This window comes from Mustela nivalis (genome assembly GCF_964662115.1).
Source record: "Mustela nivalis genome assembly, chromosome: 15".
NCBI lineage: Eukaryota > Metazoa > Chordata > Mammalia > Carnivora > Mustelidae > Mustela > Mustela nivalis.
In genome coordinates this window covers 50630042-50641934 of record NC_139034.1, presented here as the reverse complement: position 1 = coordinate 50641934, position 11893 = coordinate 50630042, and positions in this window count along the sequence as shown.

The window sequence follows — 11893 nt, the reverse complement described above, 5'->3', positions numbered from 1 at the left end:
TAATTAGTGTAATGGAAGTTTAATATTTAACATAAGCAGAAATATCCACAATTGCCCATTTCCCTCTTCTCCATCCTAAGATTCAGAATAAAAGTCTATTCAGTCTTAGTATGCTCACTTTGGTTGTATCTGACTAAGACATAATAGTAATGGTTCTTTTGATATCTTGGCTCATTGTAAGGATGTCCATTCTTCCCCCATTGTTCCTAGGCTGGGGAGAAGAAGAATAGAGCTGCATCTCAATACTTTGTTATAATGGTATGGATATCATGTTAACCACAGTAGTGCCAGTCTGTGTATAGGATTCAGACCATGTAAGTGCTTTCTCCATTTTTTTTTTTCCCTGTAGGAGCATAGCAATATTAATACTCACTTCTTTTCCTCAAGGGCCAGAAATTAAGTTCTTATATAAATTGGCATTCCCCCCCCCCCATAGTACTAACAACAGAATGGGGTTAACTAGTCAGTCCAACTAATTTATCTTACTTGGGGAGACAATTTTTAAAAAGATGAAAATTTTATTCCATCTAGGTTCTGCTGCTGAAGTAGTCTGATCTTTTGACGTATGATTGAGAGACCCAACTATGTCAGGGGAGAAAAACATTAATAGTGAAAACTTGGCTGCACTTCCTACACTTTTTTCATCTCAGGTGTCAAAATTATTAATCTCACATGCAATTATAAGGGATATACACAATGCTCCATTACTTGATTATGTGCTTTCTCTTCTTAATATTGCCATGAGGAAGATAGGCTTTTATAGTAGATATTGATTTAGTCACAGGTAACCTCTTGATCATGGCTGGCCCTTCCAGTTGGCCATGTCAATCCGTAGTTAATCCCTTCTTTAAGTATTCTGCCATCTTTTTGTTGATTCTGGGTTTTGTTTATTTTGTTTTTAATGTTTAATTTATAAAGGGGTATAGAAAGCAAAAAGACAAAGTGATGGACATAAACACAGTGTATATAATGCAAGAAGGTGAACTTTCCTCTCTGCCCAAAACTTGTTTATACCTCATTATGTCCTCTATTACTGCTATTTGCTGGAAACATGTGAACTTAAGTTTAGTCAGATGGGAAGGACAGACAACTCCAGTTCAAATTCCTCACTCAGTTAATGTGGGAGAATCATATACAAATTACTACTACCAAAATATGTAATATATCAAAATGACCCATGCAGAATGTCCGGAACAATGCAGGTTATTTCTTGGTTGCCAGGGAAGTATTCCAAAATCAGGAGGAATAAAAATTAAATAAAAGGTATGTGCCAGGGGCTATGTGTGTGGTGGGGGAGTGGGAAGTTAGTGTTTAATGAGTATAGAGTTTCAGTCTTGCAAGATTAAAAGAGTTTTGGAGGCAAACAGTAGTGGTGGTCGCACAATATATTTATTGCCACTGAACCATACATTTAAAAATGTGGTTAAGATATGTAAGTTTTATGTCATACATATTTTGTCACAATAAAGATATTGTAAAAAATAAAAAAAAAGGTATTACTCAATACCATCATCTTCATTGTCATTATCATCATGCTAATAAGTTTTCTCCCTCTCATAGGCACAGTTTACACAGTAACAAATAATAGTTTGTCCAACTGACATTATGTAATCACCATGGTTTTTAAATCATAAAAGGTAAAAAAAAAATCACACAAGATAATTGAACTATTAAAGAGAATTTAGAAAATTGTTGGGAGGGGCTATCAAGAAAAGATAGTTTTCTGATTATCTCTACCTACTACCTAGACTTTAGGCCAAAGAATGCAGTTTGAAAATCATCAACAATTACTTTATATGTAAAGTGCCAAAACTTGTTTGATTGACTTTATTGGTTTGTTTGTTGTTTGTTTGACTTAACTGACAGATTTTGCCATATTTTTTTTTCCTGTCAGTTTAATACACTTGTAAAGGGGCTCTAAATTGGAAAGTGCTTGCTTTGTTGAATTTTTGCTCACTTCTACAAAATGACACAATAGTGACAGTCTGGCCATAAATATAGTGGTGAATAAATCTGTGTTCCATATAAACTCACCTTTAAAAAATAGATAATGGGCACTTAAACTCCAACCAGTGCTCATATTAATATTCCTATCAGAGTCCTTTGACTAAATAAAATCTAAAATCTACTTCCACACAATCCCTGAAAGTAAAGTTATTGATTGATATGCCATAGTTTCTTTATAATAGGTCATGATCTGAATATGAAAATTATTTACTAAAATAAATGAAAATCTGAAAGTACTATAACTTATTGAATATTCCTCAAAGGTTACATTGTAATTAACTATCTAATAACCCTAAGTTTATGGCAGAAAATATTTGAGAACCAGCAAATAGAATTATAAGTATGAGTTGGTACTGTAGTTAAATTTTTGTAAAGCTAAAACTTGCTGTCATGATACTTACCTCTTTAGTATGTAAAGACAAGTGATATATACCCATGCACATAAAATGAAAAAAAAATCCTTGGTGATTTAATAACTCATGAACTTTTCTCAGTCAGGTTTTAATTATATATATGATTTTATAAATTAAAGTGGTTACTTCAAAAAATGTTGGACTGAAGTTCCCTTGAGTTTGAAAATTTTTATCTTTAATAATACACATATCAATGTAATAGCTGTAGTTTTAAATACAGAGATCCTAAGTTGAAGGGTAAACTTAATTTAATTTGTTATGAAATAAAAATGTGAAATTCAATGAATTTCTCTGTTTAAAGCTGAGAATTGGTCTGTATAGACATGTAAGTCATTAACTCCTTCGGCATTTTATTCAGGTTCTCTCAAACCACCCACTGACATTAGATAGCTGTGTGCATACAAAATCATGTTAATATGACTTTTATTAAAAAGGTGAGATGCTTTTCTGGAATTATAATTTTTTTTCTAAATAAATGGACAGTCATTCAAGGCTTGTGGTAATATGACCTCCTCAAGGGGAAAGAAATCCTCTTTGGACTCTCTGGCGCCTAAGTTTGTGTCATACACTGCCCTGATGATCTCAAAAAGAGAGTTGTGCTGCAGTTTAAAGATTCTTTGGGACTGTGAGTGGACAAATATCTGGAGTTCTGGTTGCATCGCCTTCACCAAAATGCTTGACTTTCTTTTTTTCAGCTGCTCGTTATGTGTCCTAAGTTTCCTCATCAGCTAATCTGTGTATATTTTGCATGTTTCTAGACTTTAAGAATGTTCTTTGTATGTATGTATTGTTAATTTTTTCTATGCATCGAGAGTATCTCTGAAGAAGATATTGCATAATTATTTGTTTATCCATTGGAGCAAGTGATAGTCTAGCTTTGTGTTTTGTTTGGGTACTGATATAAGAAGGATAAAACTTGCACAAAGATGTTACTAAAATAATACCTTGAACATCTCCATAAAGTACCTCTGATTCTTTCTCATGTAGTTGCTGCTGCTTTTGTAGTTTCTGCTTTTGTTAAAGAATTCCATGATTTCAGGATGCCTGAGTGGCTCATTTGGCTAAACGCCTGCCTTCAGCTCAGGTCATGATCCCAGAATCCTGGGATCCAGTTGATCTGGAGGTCCTTTCTCAGCAGGGAGCCTGCTTCTCCCTCTGCCTGCATCTCCCCCTGCTTCTGTTCTCTCTTAACAGATAAATAAATAAAAACTTAAAAAAATAAAGGAAAGAATTCCATGATTTCCTTGTATTATGCCTTTCTGTTTTTTACCCCAAAATAAATTTAATAGTTGCACGTTTTTAAATTGTAATAAATTTTTCAGCATTTTCTTGTAGCATTTATCTTTCGTCTTTAAGAATACACATACACGAGATCCTAAGTGAATGATAAAACTGATTTTATCATTTTTTAATTTTTATAATATTTGCTGTATTGGTTATTAAATAAAACCATATTTTATATCATTAAGCTGAGATTAGTGCTCAATGATCTTTGTTTATGGGATTGGTTGCCACAATTTTGTTTAAATCAATATTCGTACTTACTGTTTAGAATTGAATAGTGTACCCAAGAGTGAAAGCTGAGTTTTTCAGTCACGTGCATGAGAACACAGATTTTCCATCTAAAACATTGAGAATACTTTTAGTTTACTTGTCTTACTTCATATATAAAGTAATAAGATGATCTGATTATTTGTAAACTTCCGTTGTGAATTATTTATTTCAGTATGAGAGGCATATACTTAAATATTGCTTTTTAATATAATAACTTTTTATTGCATCTTCGAGTGTAAAGAGTATGTGTGTGTGAGAGGTGAATGGGGGCCCAATATGTATGTCACATTTAAGAGACAGAAACTGGGGACGCCTGGGTGGCTCAGTTGGTTAAGCAACTGCCTTCGGCTCAGGTCATGATCCCAGCGTCCTGGGATCGAGTCCCACATTGGGCTCCTTGCTCAGCAGGGAGCCTGCTTCTCTCTCTGCCTCTGCCTGCCATTCTGTCTGCCTGTGCTCGCTCTCTCCCCCTCCCTCTCTCTGATAAATAAATAAAATCTTAAAAAAAAAAAAAAGACAGAAACTGGACAGGGAGCTCTAATTAATAGATGGCTCTTGGGGGTGGGCTAGAAATATAACAATAAATGTAATAATTCTGGAACTGTTTGCACTTGTAACTCCAGAAGGTCCTTTAGAAACAACCTTGGCCTTGAATAGACTGCACTCAAGAGGAGAAGCGATGGTGGAGCCACGTACTCCCCGACCGAGTCAACTACGTTTTGGAGGAGAATGCAGAATCAGTTGTATTTTTGCAAAGCAAGAAGACTTTCGCAATTTTAAATGACACTTGACCTGAGTAATAATCTTGATGATTTTTTAAATCTCACAACAGCAACTCCTAAGTTTTGTTTTGTTTTTTCCTTCTTTTCTTAAACATTCTCCTCTATGGAGAAGACTGACTGACAACTGAAATATTTTCAACTGTATACACATAAGCACTTTATATAAACTGTCTTCTGGTGAATAGTATGCCTAGATCTCCAGCAAGGTAGGGAGAGACAAATGTATCTGGAAATTGCTATCCTCCTTTATCTCTTGAAACCATATTCTTTATCTGACATAGTATGAAGTCTAAGTCAGATACGACGGCAAACCTCAATAAATTGGAGAGAATCTGGAGAGTTGGGACAACTTGTTATGGTTGCAGTGCCCTGGCAGTATTACCATTGCCTTTCAGTTTTAGCATCTACACAAAGAGGAACATCAGAAAAATCATAAAAATGGTGGTGAGGGTATAGCATCTGAAGACTGTACAATATGCCAATCCTATAAGTAAGAGTTGTTTCAGTGGGATGTCATAACCTACAAAACACACTGTTTTATTAACAAATCAAATTTCTTGTGAAAAAATAAGACAGTTATTGCCATAAGTCAGAGTTTGCAATCATCATAGTAGCTACATGTTAGAGCATTTGAATTTGATAAAAAGCAAAGACACTTGGAATTTAACTGTTATGTGCAGCTTCCTCACAGGCACAGAAAACAATCCAATTGACACTTTATTTATTTAATGTATGTATGTATTTATTTATTTATTTGACAGAGAGAGAGGGAACACAAGGAGGCAGAGAAGCAGGCAGAGAGAGAAGGGGAAGCAGGCTCCCTCCTGAGCAGAGAGCCTGATGCGGGGCTCAATCCCAGGACCCTGAGATCATGACTTGAGCTGAAGGCAGAGTCTTTAATCCACTGAGCCACCAGGCACCCCTCTAACTGACCCTTTAATACTGAGTTTTAGGTGACAGTCTTCCATTTGCACTTTTCCAATCTGCATTGAGGATTGAGGCCAGAAATTAGGAATTTGGAAAACACCTTTGCAGATGATTACCAGAGTACACAGTATATATTTATATATATATATATATATATATATATATATATATATATATATATAAAGAAGTCATTTTTATTCCTTTCTTCACAACTAAATATCAAGCTAGAAAAAGTTTTAATAATCAAAATGGTTATATCATGATACACTAATATATTTTAATGGGGTGAGATAAGTTAACATATTTTTTACCTCATGTGTCAAATCTTTGGCCAAGGATAAACTGTGTAATGAGCATATCTCTGGAGGTAATTTTAAAACCTAAAGAGAATATTAGAGCATCTTTATACGTTCCAAAAATAAAATTAATATGTAATGTATGCCTATACTAAGTCAAGGTTTTTTTTGCTCTCCTGTAACATTTTAATTTTCTTGTTATGATGAATGTGTGAAAGAGGCTATACTTTAGAAATACAAAGTCTCTATATCTGTCCTTAAATTCCAATTATAAAATATGGTGTGCACTTTTTCAACTTTAAATGCTCCTCTTGTTTTGTTTATTGCAGAAACCTAAATTTCAGCTTATGTTACAGGAATTGCACACATATCACTTCACAAGTGCTTATTGCTGGTCCTCTGAAACAAGTTGTAGGTATGATAGATAAGTTGTGGTAACCACGAGTTAATGCTTAATGGTACCCATACCATAAGCCATTTGTATCTAATGATTTGTATCACTGAATCACTCCTAGCCTACCTAAAGTTAAAACATAACTAATTATATATTAGTATCATATTTTGAGCATCAGAACAAAAGTACTATTATCATTTTACTAATTTGAAAACATTTATAAAGATACGAGATACTAGTATTTTTATTGTTTCATTAATTTGTGAAATGTTTACAAAAAATTAATTAAGCACTACTATATTACAATGAAGTTGCATGTACTTAAAGGTTGGTAATAATGGCGAGCAGATTGCAGTGCAAAGAATTCATGAATAAGCATACAGAAAGAGTGGACACCACTCATTTATGCCTCCCTTATTCCTGATGGAAGCCTGCCAAGACATCCTTCTTCAATAAATCTCATGAAGAGTGAGGTATCCACAGGACACAGTTACCAAGAACCTAAGGGTTTTCTTCCTTTTATACTAGATGCTGGTAAACTACAGTCCACAAGTGAAATCCGGCCTACAGCCTGTTATTGTAAATAAAGTTTTATTGGAACACAGCCATGCCTGTTCGTTTCCATATTGTCTATGCCTGCTTTCACTTTACAACAGCACAGCTTAGCAGTTGCAGTAGAGGCCATATGGTACACAAAACCTAAAATATGTATTATTTAGCTCTTTAAATAAAAAGTTTGCTGACAAACTTTTATCATTAGACTGAGGAAAGGAATATAATAATGCTTAATGGTCTACCTAATACCATCTAAGAGAAGCACTTACGATGTTACAGTTGCATTACTCTATTTCTATTTCATTCTCTGTCATCAGGCCAAGAGCATGCTGGGTGATGACCCCCCCAAAATCCATTCCTGTGGTTGAATCATGGGTATCCATCCCTCATTCCTCAACAATTTCTGAGTCTCAGTGATACATAGAGATGTCACCTTAATGTAGCAACAGCACACCCCCCCCCAAAAAAAGAAAACCCTACAAAATGAAAACAGGTGATATTATCATGGCAATCTTGTTTGGGAAAACCAACAAACTTGACTGAGTTTTGCAGCTCTGGAAGCAATTGAAGAGCTTAATTACTCTCTACTTAATTTTGAGACTAGAACTGCATGACCTGTGCCAGTCAGGCATTTCTCTCATTTTTAATTTAAAATTTCTTCTTTAAATGAAACTCAGCATCAAGGATGATCCATCTGGATATCTACCAAGTTGAAAAAGGTATAGTGAGTATCAAGACAATGATAGTCTATGTACGATCAAGAACATTATCCTCAGTGGCGCCTGGGTGGCTCAGTGGGTTAAAGCCTCTGCCTTCGGCTCAGGTCATGATCCTGGGGTCCTGGGATTGACCCTGGCATTGGGCTCTCTACTCAGCAGGGAGCCTGCTTCCCCTCCTCTCTCTGCCTGTCTTACTGCCTACTTGTGATCTGTCAAATAAATAAATAAAATCTTTTAAAAAAGAAGAAGAAGAAGAACATTATCCTCAGGCAACAGTCTCAGTGCCAGATTGAGCTAAAGAGTATGTCTGTAACTTAGATTTCCACCTGGCTATCTCTTAGAGCCCCTGTGCCCAGCTTCACTAGTAAACAGAAAAAAGTAGCAAGCAGAGCATGACAACAATATATGACAAACAGAGGCTCAGATACCTCACTGTTGAGCATCTGGGTTATACCAACAGACAAGTCATATGGACCAGCAAATGTTCTCATCACAGGTGAGAGGAATATAGAATGGTGATATAGGAGAGGGTTGATGAGTATCCCCTGTGTCCTTGAGATCAACTCCGTATCAGGGCTGTGGTCTTTCTAAACCTTTCCTTATAAGTTTCCCAAGGTACAAGACCAGTAAGATTCCTGGAGCATCTGTTTCTCAATGGGACAAATTTACATTAAGAAATAGGTTGGTCTTAGCTATATTCATTATAGCAGATAACATGGTGCTATCTCACATCCTCTGCAGAATGCATCTGTATTAGTGTGATAGAGACCAGAGCAGGAGCTGGGAAGCAAAGATGCTTTTAGTATGATTAAGTAATTTAAAATACATCAAATGTTTAGAATAGCATCTAGCAACTAATAAGCCCTACATACATGTAAGACTGTTATTGAATGGAGGATGGTATAAGCAAATTCGTTAACTTCATGTAAATGTTGATTTTTACAAAGAGGCTGGGGAAACAACAATCTTGAAGCAGCAAGGGTGAATGAGAATGCTAATCTATTTTGAGGTATATGATGTGTGAGGAAGTCAACGGTCCCCACTTTGAAGGACTGTAGGTGAGGAAATATGTTCTAGGAAGAGTCTCTGAGAAGGTGATATGACAATAGGGAAGCCTGGTGATAATGAAGAGGGCCTAGTAGAATGTTGGGGAAGGTAGAGAGTGGAGAATTGGGAAGAATAGATCATAATCAGGATGATGGTGTGGAAGTGAATTAGGAGCCTGAATACTTACACTTAGAAATAGATTGATCAATAGGAATAAAAATAGAAGTGATAAGTTTAATCCAAATTGCTTCTTTGAGGAGGGAGGCTATGGGCTTCATGGAGTAGAGCATTTAGGCACACACATGGGTCCATGGAATGGTGGCACCTCCCCCTTAGCTCATTAGGATGGGATGAGGTGACATAGCAAGTGACTGCAAACTCTGCACTAAATGGGAAAATTTGTATTATAGTATTTAATGTATTCATTCCCAGTCATTCACACAGGGCAAAAATTTAGGTTAAGGATAAGGAAAAGGCCTCTTAGAAAAAAGAGAATCTGGATTTTATCTGCCTGTTTTATTTATCGTATTTACAGATCTCTTTTACCTCTTTTGTCTCCACAATCTTTATTTCCTAGAATTACATAATCTTTTCTCCCAATGTAAGAAGAGTAAGAAAGAAGATTTCCCTAATGACAAATGAGAAAGTAGATGCTTATCTTCTTTGAAATTTCTTAATTTATCAAATTCATAAAATAACAACACTTGGAAAACAATGTATCTGGTGGTTTTCAGAAATGATCCATCCACTTTAAATTGTTACATCACCATGAATGACAGTGATTAGAACTTTTAAATTTTTTAACACACAAGAAAACTGAGACTAAAACACAGTGCAAAATGTCTAATATAACAATGGTTGTCTCCCCCCCCCACACCGACTTGGCTTCCCCTCTTATAAATACTATGTGACACATCAGTAATGTCCTCTGGAAAAGTTCCATCAATGTTATTTCTCAAATGGCCTTAACCATTGCTCTATTATTATTATTAGCTAGCACTAGCATCTGGATTGCCTGCTAATGTATATCCCATTGCACATTTTTATCCTTCAAAAATTCAAAACCCATTTGAATTCAAATTCAAAATTTAAAACCTCTAACAGTTATCTTATTCTCCCTGAGCTCTTTGTGAGGACAAATGTCAATTCTTTGGACATATTCATTGTCATGTTTCACTTCCAAACCTCTACATAAGTATAACTCCATTTAACTCTTAATAAACCACATCTTCCAAATCTGATTTTATCTAATAATTAAATATGAGTGGGATGACAATTCCTACTTTCCCATTTCATTTCCAGTCCAGTAATAACTGACTCCCTTACTAGCCCAAAGTCCATTGTCAACTAATTTATTCGTGGCCTTCTTTTCAAGGCAAGAACTCTAAAGCAAGGCAAATGTATCTTTTAATCCAAAAAATATCACACAGTATTTAAGAATGTAGTCAAATGATATATATGAATATATGTATGAATATATATATGAATATATATGAATATATATGTGAATATATATGTGAATATATATATGAATATATATATGAATATATATATGATATATTGAATTTGAATTTATGTAGCCACTTTGTTTTTGAGTTCTCTTATCTATAAAGTGGAGAGAGCTACCTCATAAATTTGTGGTAAAGTGAATAATGAATGTCAAGCACCTTGGAGAACCCAGTACATATGAACCCCCTTTAAGACTCAAGGACTAAATAAGATAATTCTTATGAAGTATTTTCCCAGTGTTACCACACAGAATTCAACAAATACTATAATTAAATAATAATAGTATAGTAATAATAATCTGTCTTAAGGGCACAATAACATTTGTCTTACAAAGGGTTCTCAAGGTTGGTGATAAGTTCTCAGAAGCAGGCATCACAGTGCTTGGTTCCTAGTAGGTGCTCAATAATTAGCCACCATTTCTAGCACCCTGGACCCTCCTACCTCTAATTATTTTGTTCACTGATCGATATAGTCCTCATACATACACACACACACACCAAAAAAACCAAAAAAAACCTTCCTTCTTAAGTTTTATTTGGGAATTATAAAAGTGAAAAAAGATACAGATCCCATTCCAAAATAATGTTGCCATAACTTTAATAATTTTTTTATTTTTTATTTTTTTTAAAGATTTATTTATTATTATGATCTCAGGGTCCTGGGATTGAGCCCTGCATCAGGCTCTCTGCTCAACAGGGAGCCTGCTTCCCCCTCTCTCTTTGCCTGCCTCTGTGCCTACTTGTGATCTCTGTCAAATAAATAAATAAAATCTTTAAAAAAAAAGAAGATTTACTTATTTATTTGACAGACAGAGATCACAAGTAGGCAGAGAGGCAGGCAAAGGGTGGGGAGCAGGTTCCCCACTGAGCAGACAGCCTGACGCGGGATTCAATCCCAGGACACTGAGATCATGACCTGAGCCGAAGGCAGAGGTTTAACCCACTGAGTCACCCAGGCAGCCCTATGGTCATAACTTTAATTGGGACTTTGTTTTAGAGTTCTTTTATAAGCCCTGAGACTGAGTCCTTATAATGTTAATGATGATAGCTCCTCAGAAGATCTGCTTTCTCCATGCTTTAATTCATGCTGTTAATTGTAAGGAGATGACATTTTTGCTTTAATAGACTATTTTTAGAGCAGTTTTAAGTTCACAGCAAAACTGAGAGGAAGGTACAAAGAGTCCCTATATACCCCTGCCTTATATACGCATAACATTTTTTTTTAACATTGCTAAAAGATCACGTTTAACTGACATGACTTCTTCCATATACATCTGCATCATCCAAAAGACTTCAGTCTTTATAAGATTCTTTTTTTCCTTCTCTATGTCCTCAGAAGCATTGAGGTACTGCTCTCTGTTAAGGTAAAGACTCCTCAGTTCCATTTTCTCCTTCATCCTCTGGGGACCTGCTCCTTCAATTATTCCTGAACACTATAAAATATTTTACCTATCTTTCTCAACTGGTCTCTAACATTTTACCCTCCAATGTCTAAAGGTTTGAAATATCTTTATAGGATACTTTGGTTTCTTTCTCCTTTTCTCTCATTTTCACTTCCCAATTTTTTCAACAAGTGCTATGTATTGACTGCCTTTATTTCCACACCAACCCTCAACTTCTTAAGAAACATTTAAAAAGTTTTGGCTTCTAAGGAAGCTCTCCTTATAAAAGCTACCCATGATCTCTTCATC